A 19,010-nucleotide genomic window follows, 5' to 3' on the forward strand; every position below is an offset into this window, starting at 1 on the left:
CAGCTGTCTTCCAGCATTTCGTCAATGAGATCTTCAGAGACATTCTATACCGTCATGTCGTGGTCTATCTAGATGATATCCTCATTTTTGCCAACAATTTAGAGGAACATCGTTTTTGGGTAAAGGAGGTTCTGTCCCGTCTCCGTGTCAACCATCTCTATTGCAAATTAGAGAAATGCGTCTTTGAAGTCAAGTCCATTCCGTTTCTAGGGTACATTGTGTCCGGTTCCGGACTAGAGATGGATCCTGAGAAACTACAAGCAATCCAGAATTGGCCGGTACCCTTAACCCTCAAAGGGGTCCAGAGGTTCTTAGGGTTCGCCAATTATTACCGAAAGTTTATACGAGACTTTTCCACCATTGTGGCGCCTATTACTGCTTTCACCAAGAAGGGTGCTAACCCGTCCAAGTGGTCTGAAGAAGCCATGCAAGCTTTTAATCTTTTAAAACAGAGGTTCATCTCTGCACCTGTCCTGAAACAGCCTGACATCGACTCTCCTTTCATCTTAGAGGTGGATGCCTCCTCCGTTGGAGTAGGAGCGGTGTTATCTCAGAGGGCTAAAGATGGCCATTTACATCCTTGCAGTTTCTTCTCACGGAAGTTCTCCCCAGCGGAACGCAACTATGCCATTGGCGACCAGGAGTTGCTAGCCATCAAGCTCGCTCTAGAGGAGTGGAGATATCTGTTGGAGGGAGCTTCTCATTCAATCACCATCCTTACAGACCACAAGAACCTTCTATATCTGAAAGGCGCACAATGTCTCAACCCTCGTCAGGCCAGATGGGCTCTTTTCTTTTCCAGGTTCGACTTTAAACTCCAGTTCTGTCCGGGCTCTCAGAATCGCAAGGCCGATGCCCTTTCCCGCTCATGGGAGCAAGAAAATGAGTCAGAGTCTTCAGACAAGCATCCTATTATTAATCCGTTGGCATTCTCCACGGTAGGGATGGACTCTACGCCCCTATCAGGGAAAAGTTTTGTGAAGCCGACACTAAGGAAGAAGCTCATGCATTGGGCCCATGCTTCCCGCTTTGCCGGACATACAGGTATCCAAAAAACCCTGGAGTTTATCTCTAGGTCCTATTGGTGGCCAACTCTGAAAAAGGACGTTTTGGAGTTTATTGCATCTTGCCCAAAGTGTGCTCAACATAAAGTATCCCGCCAGTCGCCTGCGGGGCAACTGGTTCCACTATCTGTTCCCCGTCGACCATGGACCCATTTGTCGATGGATTTTATTACAGATTTGCCCATGTGCAACAAGTTTAATACCATCTGGGTGGTAGTTGACCGGTTCACCAAGATGGCACACTTCATTCCTCTCACCGGTCTTCCGTCAGCTTCCAAGTTGGCTCAAGTATTCATACAAGAGATCTTTCGACTCCACGGTCTTCCAGAAGAAATTATCTCAGATCGAGGAGTTCAATTCACAGCCAAATTCTGGCGAAGTTTATGTCAAGTCCTCCAAGTCAAGCTAAAGTTTTCCACGGCTTACCATCCTCAGACCAATGGTCAAACTGAGAGGGTGAATCAGGACTTGGAGTCCTTCCTCCGCATCTATGTGTCCTCCTCTCAAGATGACTGGGTTCAATTACTTCCCTGGGCCGAGTTCTGTCATAACAACCAGTATCATTCTTCATCTTCTTCAACACCATTCTTCACCAACTTTGGATTCCACCCTAAAGTCCCTGAGTTCCAATCGCTTCCAGCAACTTCTGTTCCCGCAGTGGATATCACCTTGCATCAGTTTGCCAATATCTGGAAGAGCGTACGATCAGCTCTGCTCAAGGCATCGTTCAGGTACAAGAAGTTTGCTGATAAGAAGCGTCGAGCAGTTCCTGCTCTCAAGGTGGGTGATCGGGTATGGTTATCCACGAAGAATTTGAGGTTAAGAGTTCCCAGTATGAAGTTTGCACCTCGCTACATCGGTCCTTTTAAAATTGATCAAGTCATCAATCCTGTTGCTTACAGACTCCAGTTGCCTCCCTTCTTAAAAATACCCAGGACATTCCATGTTTCCCTGTTGAAACCGCTAATTTTGAATCGGTTTCATTCCTCACTTCCTCCAACTCCGAAAGTCCAAACTCAACGAGGCGTTGAGTATGAAGTAGCCAAGATCCTGGACTCACGTCACCGTTACGGTCAACTTCAGTATCTTATTGACTGGAAGGGTTATGGCCCTGAGGAACGTTCATGGACCAATGCTTCTGATGTCCATGCTCCTGCCTTGGTCCGGAGATTCCATTCCAAGTTTCCTCAAAAGCCAAAGAAGTGTCCTGGGGCCACTCCTAAAGGGGGGGGGGGGGGTGCTGTCACGATCCGGGTATCTGGACGCCATTTCTTACCTATCAGATGCCTCCTAAGGCTGGCTCAGCGCTCCAGGACCGGATCCCATCTGTTATCCTGATGTGCACATTCCCGCATCCTCTCCTGTCTCTCTGGACGCAGTCACAGTAACGCCTTATACATCTGGCATGGCGTCTCCCGCGGCCTCCGCCGCCGTCCCTGAGCTTCTGCATTCAGAGTGGCGATTACGTCAGCCGCGGCCTCCGCTGTGTCCGCGTGGTCGGATGTGCATCTGTCAGCCTGGCGTCTCCTGTCTCCGGTGGCCGGCGCCGCCATTACTGTTTTCCAGACCACATGGATTACAATCCAAACTTCCCTCCAAGTGTCTGCATGGGCGCAGCCATCTTGGATTCTGTCAGCTGATCATTCCTACCAATCCGTTGTCAGTATTATTAATTTGCATAATTGCCTAGCCAATGCCTTCCTTGCTGCAGGTATAAATAGGTTGTGCCTGAGCAAGGAAGGCGTCAGTGCTTTGGTTGTCAAACCTAGTTCCAGTTTGTCTCTCTCCTGTGATTGTCTTCCAGGTTCCAGCTCCTGTCTCCAGACTTCTGCTATAGAGACCCGCACCAGCATTCCATCTGCGGTGTAGCCTGACTCTCCGATCCATTCTGGACTCACCTGTTTCCAGCTACAACATCACCTGCTTCCAGCTCAGCTTCCAGCAGTGTACAGCTTCTCTTAAAGGGCCGGTGTCCTTTCTGCAGTTTACCACTCTCCACCGGTATTATTATTTCTCCGCTCTCAAATTCTACATTTCATCTATATTGCATCGCTCTCAAGCTTTATTTATTATTTAACTGGTTCCAGCCAGTATCCACTCCGTGCCAACACCTGTCTGGTTCTAACCAGTACCCACAGCAGCATTTTATCTACAGCAGTCCAGCTTTCCCTGGAACACCAGCTGGTACGACCCTGGGCTTTCCTCATTGCTACAGTTGAGCCTGGTAAGGACTTTCCAACTTGCAGATAATAAGAACTGTCTCATACCACCAGAGCTCTGTGGCCCCTGCCACCCTGTAGTACCCAGGAACTGTATTATTATTTCTCTGCTGATTTTTAGGTTTCTTTTTACTGCTACTGTGATGCATGGAGTTTGTCATAAATAAATATCATTGACTTTTACTCAAGTTGTCGTGGTCACGCCTTCGGGCGGTTTCTCTTCATGTTACTTACATGTCCAGGGGTCTGATACAACCTCCCAGGTTTCGGTACATCTCAGCCCCTACAACTGAGGCTGCCTTCCGTCAGCTCAGGCCCTCAGTTGTGACACCATTAAAATACTCTACAGCTGGATACTAGATACCATCTTTCAACCTTTATCTGACCCTTCCTATCATGCAAAGAGCAATCTCTCTGTCCAGGAACCGTTTAAACTAAACATACTTGCTGACATTGTTTAGTGGAATATTAACTATAAAACACACTATTTGGGTTAAATATGTTGCGATCGAGTCACTCGCTAGACGCTCACAAACTCCGCCGTAAATACACATCTCCATGCGCACGAGACGTTGGAGCGTCCCTTACGCAACCTGCGGGGGATGCGTATGCACGGGGGAGTGGGTGCACGAGCAGCGGGCATGTGCATTGGGGTTAGTACAAGGCATGTGAATCATGATATATTTCGACTTTGACAGCTCCTAGGCATACCAAATGCCCTAGGCCTTTGCCTAGGACCGGCTCTGTGGCTCCTTCTCCGTCACCCCCGGGGGACACATGCCGGATGGCTGCGCAGGGAACCCGAACCAGGAAGCAGTGTGATAGCATTATGATAAAACTCATTGTGTATGATAAATGGTGCTCCAGCCAATCAGGTCACAACTGTCATTTTTCAAACACATGACAGCAGAAGCTGATTGGCTGGAGCCCCATTTATCATATGCAAGGAGTTTTATCAGTCACAGCGAGTTATAACACTCATTGGTAAATGGGCCCCTTCATTACATAGAGAATGGAGAGGGGAGACGGCACTGATCACAAAAGCTTCTTGTGTAATGTTTAATTCTAGAATATAATGTTCTCATAAATGTGGGTGTAACCCTAGATATCGCCCAAGATGTATTTACAAGTGTCATACCTATTGTTTCACAATGTGCAAACTCACTCCCGTAACACAATTCACAGACTATTACACGTAATCCACATCATTGTCTTAACTCATGATATTGTGGGAGAGATGTACTAATCCTTGGAGAGTGATAAAGTGAAGAGAGATAAAGTCCTAGCCAGTTAGCTCCGAACTGCCATGTTACAGGCTGTGGGCAGGATGTACTGAAGGGAAAATGCATTTCTCATATGTACTAAGATCAGCATTGTCAGGCTTCATTGCGGAGAGTAACACCAGCTTTTGGTTAAAGTTACCCTGTAGAAACCTACAATCAGATTCCTCCTAGCACAGAGGGACTTCTGGGGCCGAAACCCTGGCACGCTACCCCCCTTGTCCACCACCAACTGTCTCCCAGCCCGGAGGGGGAAGCAATCACACTGATCACATATCCCCCGCCCCCTTGCAGCGCTGAAAATGGTTTGTCATTTTTTTCTAAGGGGGAGTAACCATAGCTCCCATGATTTGGCCACGCCCCCTGTAATACCCAGGCCAAGCACAGCTCTCTACAGCCAGTGTCGGACCGGGGTATGAAGGGCCCACTGGGGGAATGCAGTGACAGGGCCCCATGGGGGTGTGGCCAATCTACAAAGGGGGTGTGGCCAGCCTCCACAATGGCTTGAAATGCACAATAGTCGTGTGCAGTGTAATGCAACATATCTACTATGTATAATACAAGTGCACAGTCTGGAACCTGATCCCTAGAGAAAGAAGTGGGCCCTCAGGCAGTGGGGCCCATCGGTGGTTTCTCCTGTACCCCTGTGGGCCAGTACGACCCTGTCTACAGCCCTGTGAATCACAACTGCATCCCCCAGGGCAGAGCAATCAGCACCTCCCTCCTGTATCGGGCCACCCGCCAGGCTCCCATTGGTTAGTAACACAGCAGTCTGGGCGGGCAGGCATATGCAGGAGGGAGGAGCTGATTGCTCTGTTCCGATGAGTGCAGCTGTGATACTGATCCCTGGGGAACATGTTCATGCAGGCACCCGGCAGTATTTAAAAAACATTTACAGGGGAAGTTAGGGTTATGTTTTATTTGGCTTTCCTTTGCTTATTTTGGTTTGCTCTGCAGTCCTGGGGGGCAACTGCCACTAGTGCTGGCTACATGCCAGAAAATAGGTGAGGACGGACATTGGGCATGCTCAGTGGCGGAACTAGAGTCGTGGCGGCAGATACAACAATATGCATGTGACTCCCCCCATTCCAAATAGGAGCAGCTCAAAATAAATTCTTATTACACAGACATTAGGACTCCTTATACATGTTACGCCACACAGTAGTGCTCCTTAAACATGTTACGCCAGACAATAGTGCTCCACATATACACCTTATGCCACACAGTAGTGCTCCATACTGTATATATACCTTATGTCACACAGTAGTGCTCCATATATACACCTTATGCCACACAGTAGTGCTCCATATATACTCCTTATGCCTCACAGTAGTGCTCCATATATGCTCCTTATGCCTCACAGTAGTGCTACATATATACAACTTACACTATACAGTAGTGCTCCTTACACATGTTACGCCACACAGAAGTGGTCCATATATACACCTTACACCACACAGTAGTGCTCCATTTATAGGCCTCACACCACACAGTAGTGCTCATTATACACGTTACACCACACAGTAGTGTTCCATATACACCTTATGCCACACAGTAGTGCTTCATATACACCTTACAGTATGTCACACAGTAGTGCTCCATAAACACCCTATGCCACACAGTAGTGCTCCTTATACACATAACACCACACAGTAGTGCTCCTTATACACGTTACACCACACAGTAGTGTTCCATATACACCTTATGCCACACAGTAGTGCTTCATATACACCTTACAGTATGTCACACAGTAGTGCTCCATAAACACCCTATGCCACACAGTAGTGCTCCTTATACACATAACACCACACAGTAGTGCTCCTTATACACATTACACCACACAGTAGTGCTCCATATATACACATTATGCCACGCAGTAGTGACCTTATACACATTACGCCACGCAGTAGTGCTCCATATATACACATTATGCCATGCAGTAGTGACCTTATTGTTAGGGTCTCCTGCCCTGTGCTGCCACGTCGTCATGGCAACCGGGAGACAAGTGCTAGCGGAGTAACCTGAGCGCAGCTGATACTCCGGTTCGGGTCTTTTGCTGTGCAGTGGTTACAGGCTCTGTGCACGGCAGGGGATCCGGTGCTGGTTTTTGTGCTCACAGTCTGTGAGGTCTCAGTGGGGCGTGGACAGCATCTGCTTTATAAACCCTCTTCTCAGGTTAAGCAGATGCTGCTGAATCTTTGTTGGTTAGTTAGTTCCTGAAAGTTAGCCATTACTGTGTAGCTTTGTATTTGTTGTTGCTTACTGCAAATAGGCCTGGGGATTTGGTACTACACTCTGCCAATCCAGACCTAGCAGTAAGACTGGAGTCAGTCGTTTAACTTGCTGGGGTTCTTTTGCTACTCTGTGAACTTAGCAAGTTTGCGGCTGTATTCTCAGACTTGCCTGCCAAAATCCTTTCTCACTGTGCAAGGTGTGCAGGTGTTAGTTTAGTGGCAGTAAGCTGAACCTGTGCACTGCAAGTGAGGATTAGGATTGTGGAGACTCTCCTTGTGTCTATCATTCCATCTCTGACCAAGGAGTTTACTGCCACACCCGTTGGTAACCCTTTAGGGTTTTGCTGTTGCCCTTAGCAAAAGCATTTCGGGTTCTCTACGTATTAAAACACAACTCCTGTTGAAATTTTGTGGGAATATGGAGCATACCCCTCAAAATACGTTGCAACAGGTGGTCAATCAGGTGCAGGTCCTGACTCGACAATTTAATGATTTATCCATTAAAATGCACACCTCCCAGGCCGCTGGCGGAGCTCCCGCAGCAGCAGCACCTTCAGGGGTTAAGGAGCCGAAAGTAAATCTCCCGGATCGTTTTTCTGGAGATCGCTCGCAGTTCTTTTGTTTCAAGGAGAGCTGCAAGCTATACTTCCGGCTTAGGCCTCAGTCTTCTGGGTCGGAGATTCAGCGGGTGGACATAGTGATTTCCTTGCTACAAGGAGACCCACAGGTCTGGGCATATGGGTTGCAGCCTGACTGTCCATCGCTTAAAAGTATTGATGCTTTTTTTACGGCACTGGGCATGTTGTATGATGACCCTGACAAGACGGCCTCAGCCGAGGCTCAGATTTCGATCCTTAAGCAAGGGCGAAGGCCAGTTGAGGTTTACTGTACGGAGTTTCGGAGGTTGGCCCATGATACCCAGTGGAATGACCCAGCCCTGAGACACCAGTACCGAAGAGGTCTTTCTAACCAGATAAAGGACCAACTGGTACAATATCCCTTGCCTGATAGCTTGGATCAGCTCATGCAGTTATCCATCCGGGTGGATAGACGGCTGAGAGAGCGTAGGCATGAAAGGGAGATCAAGGTTTCCTTCTTTCCCAAGGGAACCTCAGACTCTGAGGAGTTTTCCGAGGATCCTATGCAGATTGGGGCTACCCGCCTCTCCTCGCGTGAGAAGACGCGGAGGAGACAGCAGGGGTTGTGTTTGTACTGTGGGAATAAAGGTCATGTGGTAGTATCATGCCCAGAAAAGCCGGAAAACTTCAGGGCCTGAGGGTGATGGGAAATATCCTATCAGGCCAGAAGTCAGAATTTCCAAAGAAGACTTTTATCATTCCGGTGACCTTGAAGATCCTCGGTCAAACTGTCAAGACTGAGGCCTTTATGGACAGTGGGGCCGACAGGGTTTTTATGGACCGCCAATTCGCCCTGAAACACTCTGTTCCCTTAGTACCCTTGGCATTGGAAATTGAGATTTGTGGGTTAAACGGGGAACCATTATCCCCAGGTAAAATTACCTCTTGCACTAGCCAGATTTCTTTGTTTATTGGAGCCACACACTCTGAAAAAGTGTCCTTTTATGTGACTGTCTGTACTTTTGCCCCATTGGTGTTGGGGTTACCCTGGTTAAGGGCCCACAATCCTCAATTTGACTGGGTCTCTGGGGAGATTCTTAGTTGGGGTACTGATTGTTTCAGGAGTTGCTTGAGCCTTCCAGTCAGGCTCTCGCAGCTAAGTTTGCCAGGATTGCCAGGGTGTTATGCAGATTTTGCGGATGTGTTCTCCAAAAAAGTTGCAGAGGTACTACCTCCCCATCGCCCCTATGACTGTGCCATTGATTTGTTGCCGAATGCTAAGCTTCCCAAGAGCAGGTTGTACTCCCTGTCACGTCCTGAGACTCAGGCTATGGCAGAGTACATTCAGGAGAACTTGGCTAAGGGATTTATCAGACCTTCACAGTCTCTAGTTGCGTCGGGGTTCTTCTTCGTGGGTAAAAAGGACGGTTCGTTGCGACCCTGCATCGACTTCAGGGAATTGAACCGTATCACGATTAAAAACTCATACCCACTGCCTCTCATTTCGGTCTTGTTTGACCAGCTTCGTACTGCCACCATTTTTTCTAAGATTGACCTACGCGGGGCGTACAATCTAATCCGAATAAGAGAGGGGGATGAATAGAAGACTGCCTTTAATACCCACTCAGGGCATTATGAATATTTGGTGATGCCTTTTGGGCTCTGTAATGCCCCGGCAGTCTTCCAGGATTTCATGAATGATGTACTCAGGAATATTTGGATAGATTCTTAGTTGTATACTTAGATGACATCCTAATCTTCTCCCATTCCCTGGAGGAACATCGGAAGCATGTACGCTTAGTCCTCCAGAAACTCAGAGACCACCGGCTTGGGGCGAAGCTGGAGGAGAAGTGCGAATTTGAAGTTCAGCAAATCGCATTTCTAGGATATATTATCTCCCCAGAAGGTTTCCAAATGGAGGGTTCCAAGGTACAGGCAGTCCTGGATTGGGTGCAGCCCACTAGATTGAAGGCGCTTCAGCGTTTCCTGGGCTTTGCGAATTTTTATAGACTATTTATCGCTGGATTTTTGTCTATAGTGGCGCCCTTGGTGACACTCACTAAGAAAGGCGCGGATGTTGCTCACTGGTCTTGTGAGGCTAAAGCGGCTTTTGCCCGTCTCAAAAGGGCATTTGTCTCGGCCAAGGTGCTGCGACACCCAGATCCAGAGCGTCCTTTTGTGGTGGAGGTGGATGCCTCTGAGATGGGTATTGGGGCAGTGCTCTCTCAGATGGGAGTGTCTGATAATCGCCTTCATCCCTGTGCTTACTTTTCCCGTAAATTTTCGCCTGCCGAGATGAATTATGACGTGGGTAACTGGGAATTGTTGGCTATTAAGGATGCACTCGAGGAGTGGAGACACTGGCTTGAGGGGGCTAAGTTTGTGGTCTCAATTCTCACCGACCATAAGAATCTGGCATATTTAGAGTCAGCGAAGCGTCTCAATGCCAGGCAGGCACGATGGGCTTTGTTTTTTGCTCGCTTTAATTTTTTGATAACATATCGCCCTGGGTCAAAAAACATCAAGGCTGATGCGCTCTCGCTGAGTTTTGCTCCAATCCAGGAGACCACCGAGGAGCCGTTGCCCATTGTGTCCCCATCATGTATTAAAGTGGGCATTACCCAGGACCTCTTGTCATTAGTCCTTAGAGCACAGGAGCAGGCTCCTCCAGACCTTCCGGTAGGTCTTTTGTTTGTGCCTCCTAGGTTAAGACAGCGAGTGTTCCTGGAATTCCATGCCAAGAAGTCGGCAGGTCACCCGGGTATTGCCAGAACTCGGGAGTCGCTATCTAGGGTGGTGTGGTGGCCCTCGGTGGCTAAGGATGTGGATCAGTGGGTTCGGGCATGTGACATCTGTGCCCGAAATAAGACTCCTAGAGGGGTTCCTGTTGGCCCATTACATCCACTCTCTATTCCATCTAAGCCATGGACCCACATTTCAATGGATTTTGTGGTGGACTTTCCCAAATCCTCGGGGATGACAGCCATCTGGGTTGTCGTTGACAGGTTTTCGAAGATGGCGCACTTCGTTCCACTGGTTGGGCTGCCATCAGCCAGACGCCTGTCTGAATTATTTATGCTGCATGTTGTGTGTCTCCACGGGTTGCCACTTGATGTGGTCTCTGACCGCGGATCCCAGTTTGTGGCCAAATTCTGGAGGGCATTTTGTTCCGATCTCCAGATTTCTGTCAGCTTGTCGTCAGGCTACCATCCGCAGTCTAATGGGCAGACTGAAAGGGTGAACCAGTCCTTGGCGCAGTTCCTCAGGTGTTATGTCTCCAAGTGTCAGACTGACTGGGTTGCTCATCTGTCCATGGCGGAGTTTGCCTATAACAACGCGGCTCACTCTGCTACAGGGATCTCTCCCTTCCTTTGTGTGTATGGGCATCATCCTAAGGCCAATTCTTTTGACCCCCTGGACTCCACGCCTGGTGGTTCCTCTGTGGTTTCGGTCCTTAGAGGTATTTGGAGGAAAGTGAAGAAAGCCCTTGTGTCTGTGTCATTAGTGACCAAAAGGGTTTTTGATAAGCGGAAAAGACCCTGCAGCTTCAAATTGGGAGACTTCGTCTGGTTGTCTACCAAGAATTTGAAGTTGAGACAGCCATCTCATAAGTTAGGCCCCCGGTTCATCGGCCCTTATAAGATCACACTGTCACAACTGAGGGCCTGAGCTGATGGGAAGCAGCCTCAGTTGTAGGGGTTGAGATGTAACGGAACCTGGGAGGTTGTATCAGACCCCTAGACATGTAAGTAACATGTAGAAGAACTGCCCGAAGGCGTGACCACGACAACCAGGGTAAAATTCAATGATGTGTATTTATGACAAACTCCGTAACACAGCAGCAGTAAAAGAAAACATAAAGATCATCAGAGGATAAATACAGTTCCTGGGTACTACAGGGTGGCAAGGGCCACAGGGCTCTGGTAGTGTGAGATAGTTCTTATAATCTTCTAGATGGAAAGTCCTTAACAGGCCCGACTGTAGCAATGGAGATAGCCCAGGATCGTACCAGCTGGTGTTCCAGGAAAAGCTGGGCTGCTGTGGATAAAACGGCTGCTGTGGATACTGGCTGGAACCAGGCTAATGTTGGCACGGAGTGAATACTGGCTGGAACCAGTTAAATAATAAATGTAGTTTGAGAGCAATGGAATATGAAGTGATGTTTGGAGCTTGAGAGCGGTGAAATTATAATGCCGGTGATAAATGATACTCTGCAGAAAAGGGTACCGGCACTTTAAGAAGAGCTGATCTCTGCTGGAAGCTGGATGCTGAAAGCAGGTGGATCTGTAGCTGGAAGCAGATGAATCCAAATGGATAGGAGAGTCAGGCTACACCGCAGGTGGAATGCTGGTGCGGGTCTCTTTAGTGGAAGTGTGGAGATAGGAGCTGGAACCTGGAAAACAACCACAGGAGAGACACAAACTGGAACTAGGTTTGACAACCAAAGCACTGATGCCTTCCTTGCTCAGGCACAGCATATTTATACCTGCAGCAAGGAAGGGATTGGCTAGGCAATTATGCAGATTAACAATGCAGACAGCAGATTGATGGAAATGAACAGATGACAGAATCCAAGATGGCTGCGCCCATGCAGACACTTGGAGGGAAGTTTGGTTTGTAATCCATGTGGGAATTAAAACAGTAATGGCGGCGCCGGCCACAGGAGACAGGAGACGCCAGACTGATAAGTGCACATTTAACCACGCGGGCACAGCGGAGGCCGCGGCTGACGTAATCACCACTCTGACATTCTGCATGTAGAAATTCAGGAACAGCGGCGGAGGCCGCGGGAGACGCCATTCCGGATGTAACAGGCGTTGCGGTGACCGCGTCTCAGAGTGACAGGAGAGGAGGCAGGAATGTGGACATCAGCATAACAGATGGGATCCGGTCCTGGAACGCTGAGCCAGCCTTAGGAGGCATCTGAAGGGTAAGTAATGGCGTCCAGATACCCGGATCGTGACACACCAGGGTTATCAATCCGGTGGCATTTCAGTTAGATCTGCCCCGTTCTTTGGGTATCAATAAAACATTTCATTGTTCCCTTTTAAAACGGGCGATTAGTAATCCTTCTTCCAGTGGAAGACCTTCCCCTCTTCTGATACGTGGCCAGAGGGAGTTTGTTGTTGAAAGGATTCTTGACTCCAAGATGGTTCGGGGTCGGCTGTCATTTTTGGTGCACTGGAAGGGGTATGGCCCGGAGTAGCGGTCGTGGGTGCGCAGTTGTGATCTTCATGCCCCCAGACTGATACGCTCTTTCTTCTCGCAGTTCCCCGATAAACCCGGTGGTAGGGGTTCTTTGACCCCTCATCAGAGGGGGGGTACTGTTAGGGTCTCCTGCGCTGTGCTGCCACGTCATCATGGCAACCGGGAGACAAGTGCTAGCGGAGTAACCTGAGCGCAGCTTATACTCCGGTTCGGGTCTTTTGCTGTGCAGTGGTTACAGGCTCTGTGCACGGCAGGGGATCCGGTGCTGGTTTTTGTGCTCACAGTCTGTGAGGTCTCAGTGGGGTGTGGACAGCACCTGCTTTATAAACCCTCTTCTCAGGTTAAGCAGATGCTGCTGAATCTTTGTTGGTTAGTTAGTTCCTGAAAGTTAGCCAGTACTGTGTAGCTTTGTATTTGTTGTTGCTTACTGCAAATAGGCCTGGGGATTTGGTACTACACTCTGCCAATCCAGACCTAGCAGTAAGACTGGAGTCAGTCGTTTAACTTGCTGGGGTTCTTTTGCTACTCTGTGAACTTAGCAAGTTTGCGGCTGTATTCTCAGACTTGCCTGCCTAAATCCTTTCTCACTGTGCAAGGTGTGCAGGTGTCAGTTTAGTGGCAGTAAGCTGAACCTGTGCACTGCAAGTGAGGATTAGGATTGTGGAGACTCTCCTTGTGTCTATCATTCCATCTTTGACCAAGGAGTTTACTGCCACACCCGTTGGTAACCCTTTAGGGTTTTGCTGTTGCCCTTAGCAACAGCATTTCGGGTTCTCTACGTATTAAAACACAACATCTTGCTTTTTCCATCTGAGCATTCCTAATTCTAGGGAGACACCCAGTTTCTTAGCCCCTGGGCTTCTCTGTTCACTTTGTGTTTATTTTGTTACCCTATCACCTTCTGTGTACGTAATGTCATATTCCCCAGTCTGTCTGTGAGTTCATTTGTTTTGCATCCCTATCCGTTCAGACACCAGTACATTCCTGCAGGCACTGGTGTGCATAACAGTTCAGACACCAGTACATTCCTGCAGGCACTGGTGTGCATAACACTTATACACATTATGCCACACAGTAGTGCTCCATATATACTCCTTTTGCCACACAGTAGTGCTCCATATATATATATATATATATATATATATATACATACACACATGTTACACCAAACAGTAATGCTCCATATGTACATGTTACACCACACAGTAGTGCTCTATATACACATTACACCAGACAGTAGTGCTTCATATATACACATTATGCCACAGAGTAGTGCTCCATGTATACACATTGCGCCATACAGTATTGCTCTATATATACACATTACACCACACAGTAGTGCTCCATATATACATGTTACACCACACATTAGTGCTCCTTATACACATTACACCAAACAGTAGTGCTTCATATATACACGTTACACTACACTGTAGTACTCCATATATATATACATTACGCCACAGTAGTGCTCCATATATACATTATGCCACACAGTAGTGCTCCATATATACACCTTACGCCACACAGCAATGCTCCATATATACACAATAAGCCACACAGTAGTGCTCCATATATACACCTTACGCCACACAGTAGTGCTCCATATATACACCTTACGCCACACAGCAATGCTCCATATCTACACCTTACGCTACACAGTAGTACTCCATATATACACAATAAGCCACACAGTAGTGCTCCATATATACACATTACGCCACACAGTAGTGCTCCATATATACGCATTACGCCACACAGTAGTGCTCTATATATACACCTTACACCACACAGTAGTGCTCCATATATACACCTTACGCCACACAGCAATGCTCCATATCTACACCTTACGCTACACAGCAGTGCTCCATATATACACAATAAGCCACACAGTAGTGCTCCATATATACACCTTACGCCACACAGTAGTGCTCCATATATACACCTTACGCCACACAGCAATGCTCCATATCTACACCTTACGCTACACAGCAGTGCTCCATATATACACAATAAGCCACACAGTAGTGCTCAATATATACACATTACGCCACACAGTAGTGCTCCATATATACGCATTACGCCACACAGTAGTGCTCTATATATACACCTTACACCACACAGTAGTGCTCCATATATACATTACACCAGACAGTAGTGCTCCATATATACACAATAAGCGACACAGATTACGCAACCAAGATCTCCGTATTACCTGACTATTATGTAGTAATATTTTTCACTCTGTGTGCATTAGGGAACCATTGTTTTTCCTACACAGAATTACCCCTCCCTTTTAGCACCTGAGTGACATTTCAATCTGATTGAGCAGCTTTCCATTTTGTGTATTGTATTTAGAGAGGCATCGATGGGTCAGCATTAGGAGGGATTGCTGACTCCAGAGTGCCATAGGGGAAGCCAGGGGTATCCCCAGGTAAGCTGGCTCTCAGATGCTGTAGGTGCCATTACCATGTGGCCTTACACTGGGAATTTAACCCAGACATATTTGTAATTATTTATGGGGTGGGTGTGGGGTGCGGTGGCCCCTGTGTCGATATGGCTGGGCTGCTTCAGGTCGGCACACCCTAACACTTTATTAACACTTATGATTTTCCCTATCACTTTGTATATATTATTTTAATCACACCACTTACATAGCACTTCTGTGCTTCTTATTAACCCTTATTAATTCTCACCTGTGTGCTGACCTGGGGTGGCCGACCTGTGCCGACATCGTGGGGTCCTGCACCCCCGGCCCATACCTAGTATTAGGGACCCCCAGTGACGGAGAAGCCTTGTCGATCGGCCTGGGGGCTTAACCCTATATCTGCAGATATACGCAACCAAGATCTCCGTATTATCTGACTATTATGTAGTAATATTTTTCACTCGGTGTGCATTAGGGAACACATAGTTTTTTCCTACACAGAATTACCCCTCCCTTTTAGCACCTGAGTGACATTACAATCTGATTGAGCAGCTTTCCATTTTGTGTATTGTATTTAGAGAGGCATCGATGGGTCAGCATTAGGAGGGATTGCTGACTCCAGAGTGCCATAGGGGAAGCCAGGGGTATCCCCAGGTAAGCTGGCTCTCAGATGCTGTAGGTGCCATTACCATGTGGCCTTACACTGGGAATTTAACCCAGACATATTTGTAATTATTTATGGGGTGGGTGTGGGGTGCGGTGGCCCCTGTGTCGATATGGCTGGGCTGCTTCAGGTCGGCACACCCTAACACTTTATTAACACTTATGATTTTCCCTATCACTTTGTATATATTATTTTAATCACACCACTTACATAGCACTTCTGTGCTTCTTATTAACCCTTATTAATTCTCACCTGTGTGCTGACCTGGGGTGGCCGACCTGTGCCGACATCGTGGGGTCCTGCACCCCCGGCCCATACCTAGTATTAGGGACCCCCAGTGACGGAGAAGCCTTGTCGATCGGCCTGGGGGCTTAACCCTATATCTGCAGATATACGCAACCAAGATCTCCGTATTATCTGACTATTATGTAGTAATATTTTTCACTCGGTGTGCATTAGGGAACACATAGTTTTTTCCTACACAGAATTACCCCTCCCTTTTAGCACCTGAGTGACATCACTATCTGATTGAGCAGCTCACCATTTTTTTGCATTGTATACAGTACTAACCAGATATTCTTAATAAGAGAGATCGGGTGGTTGCGTGTCTTCTGATCTGAAGCTATGGAGCATCTTAAGAGCTGAGACAATGTGATTGATGAGAGCGTCCTTGTGCATTTAGTGATATCTGTAATATAAATACAGGACTGTGCCCAGAGTAAGCTCTGCTTTTCTCACCACCCCTGATAACCAATTATAATCTGATCAATAAATTTAGCTGTGACCTCTCTATATAGCAATTAGGTTGTCTGAGTCTTTATTTTACGTAGACTGTGGTAGATAAGCTAGGTTGCAGGTTCTCAAACTCAGTCCTCAGGACCCCACACAGTGCATGTTTTGCAGGTAACCCAGCAGATGCACAGGTGTATTAATTACTCACTGACACATTATAAAAGGTCCACAGGTGGAACTAATTATGTCACTTGTGATTCTGTGAGTAGACCTGGAAAACATGCACTGAGTAGGGTCCTGAGAACCGAGTTTGAGAACCTGTGAGTTATGCGATGAAAAGAATAAAACCAATGGACGACTTAGTGACCCTGCTGCAATAGTCACTGTATAACCCCCACTAACCTGTTACATCTGCGTCCTGCACTGCACTCCCCATATACACTTTACTGGAGTCCGTACAGTGCACTGTACTGATGTGCAGTGTGGTTCACATCAGTGGTACTTACCTCCTGGCTCCTACATGTATCTGTCACCCACTGTCAGTCTGTAGGTTATGACAACTGCAGAAGATTCCAGTGTCTCTGGGGCGCAGATGGTGAACCACTCCATGGACAATGGAGGAGATATGGTCCAGCAGGAGTCCACCGCCTCCACTATCTCCCACACTATCGCTGCCGTGGTTGCCCGCCACTGATACAATGAGCTTCTACTAACATTGCCCAATTGGAGCTGAGCTCTGATCGCGGCAGCCGGCCTGGCGAGAGATGAATGAAGAAAACTAGAAGAAAAAAAGATATTCCCTATTACGGGCACACACGGACTAATATATACTCTTATAGTCAGATACCCTAAGGTAAATGGGCAGAAATGTTAAAATATAACTTTTATTATTGTCATTTAAAACATACGCGAAATATAGTGCAAGTGTGACTGTGAAAAAATATAATAAAGTGAATTAAAAAAGCTTAGTCAGTGTATTGTGTTATCAATTCACTGTCTCTAATCCTTCATCAATGTTTCAATATTTGTTGCAATGTCAGCTGCTCAATGTCTTTCACTGATACATTTCTATTACAAATGAACGTCTACTATACGTGGTTTGTCAGTACCACCATTATCCTTTATTAATTGTCTGCTTCCAGTGTGCGCATCACTGGCTAATATTGCACCCTTATTTGTAGAGGATTAAATGGTGGGCCATAGGGCTAAGTGCGCTGAAAGTATATCCTAGTATCCAGTGTCAATTCAGGGAGTATTCTCAATACACTTCTATTCCTATGTCAATATTATGCCACTGTGTAATAGAATATATTTATTATTTCCAGGTGTATAATCCACATATGATAAAGTAACTTCAAAGTTTCCTCTCTATGTAACTGATATGTCTGTTCCAAATCTTATAATATATCAGTAAACCATAGTGCTTTATTTACCAGCCCTGCGGTGAATTTTATTGATGGTATGCAGAGCCGGCCTTAGGCATAGGCAAACTAGACAAATGCCTAGGGGCACCAGCAGCTTCTTCTGATTAAAATGATATGCGGCATGCCTATATTCTCTGTGTGACTGCGGCTGTATCTGCATATGAAATGCTACGTTTTAGTGAATTCCTGGAAATCACTGTAATGTAGCATTTCATATGCAGTCGCACACAGAATATAGGCATGCTGCATATCATTTTAATTAGCAGAAGCTGCCTGTGCGTCCTAGCCACATAGTAATGAAAATAAGATGCATTTTCATAAACAAAAGGTACCCGACGTTGGCAGAGCTGCCAGCTGACTCATGCCAGGCATCCTGCAGTACTGCTAGGGGGCACCAGCCAAAATCTTGCCTAGGGCATCATATTGGTTATGGCCAGCTCTGATGGTATGTCATCATATGTACGTTCAATGGTGTACTGATTTTGTTTTTTATTTTGTATTTCTTAGTATAATGTTTATTCCGTCAATATACTTATACAGGTTGAGTATCCCTTATCCAAAATGCTTGGGACCAGAGGTACTTTGGATAAGGGATTTTTCCGTATTTTGGAATAATTGCATACCATAATGAGATACCATGGTTATGGGACCTAAATCTAAGCACAGAATGCATTTATGTTACATATACACCTTATACACACAGCCTGAAGGTCATTTAATACAATATTTTTAATAACTTGTGTATTAAACAAAGTTTGTGTACATTAAGCCATCAAAAAACAAAGGTTTCACTATCTCACTCTCACTCAAAAAAGTCCGTATTTCGGAATATTTGGATATGGGATACTCAACCTGTAATGCAGAATAATGACTTCACATATGACAGTCACATGAGGTACTGATGATACAGAATGATTTCTTCTCACAATCAGTCACATACAGAAAGATTTCAACCTGGAGTATTTACACAGTGGAGCAGTCATATAGCCTCTATACACAGTGTTGCCTACCCACTGTGGTTAAATCCCCACAGTATCGTAAAATGCGAAACGATTGTTAGGAGATCGGACGCAGATACTATATGTCCAATTTTATTAGCTTAGCCACTGTTCATATATATGTAGAAGTGTGATGCATGTCTAGTAAAGTGCTAAAAGTAAACATAGCTCCAGTTATAGT

At 46.6% G+C, this 19,010-nt stretch overlaps 1 long non-coding RNA gene across 1 annotated transcript in view; it reads right to left on the minus strand.

Annotated features, from left to right (window-relative positions):
- LOC135057037 (uncharacterized) overlaps nt 1-17,327 on the minus strand; it is a 53,642-nt gene extending 36,315 nt beyond the window's left edge. The window contains exon 1 of the long non-coding RNA XR_010244120.1: nt 16,914-17,327. This is a non-coding gene — a long non-coding RNA (uncharacterized LOC135057037). The remainder of the gene's footprint in view (nt 1-16,913) is intronic.
- Nucleotides 17,328-19,010: the final 1,683 nt, after the last annotated feature.

Source organism: Pseudophryne corroboree, chromosome 3 (genome assembly GCF_028390025.1).
Source record: "Pseudophryne corroboree isolate aPseCor3 chromosome 3, aPseCor3.hap2, whole genome shotgun sequence".
Lineage (NCBI taxonomy): Eukaryota > Metazoa > Chordata > Amphibia > Anura > Myobatrachidae > Pseudophryne > Pseudophryne corroboree.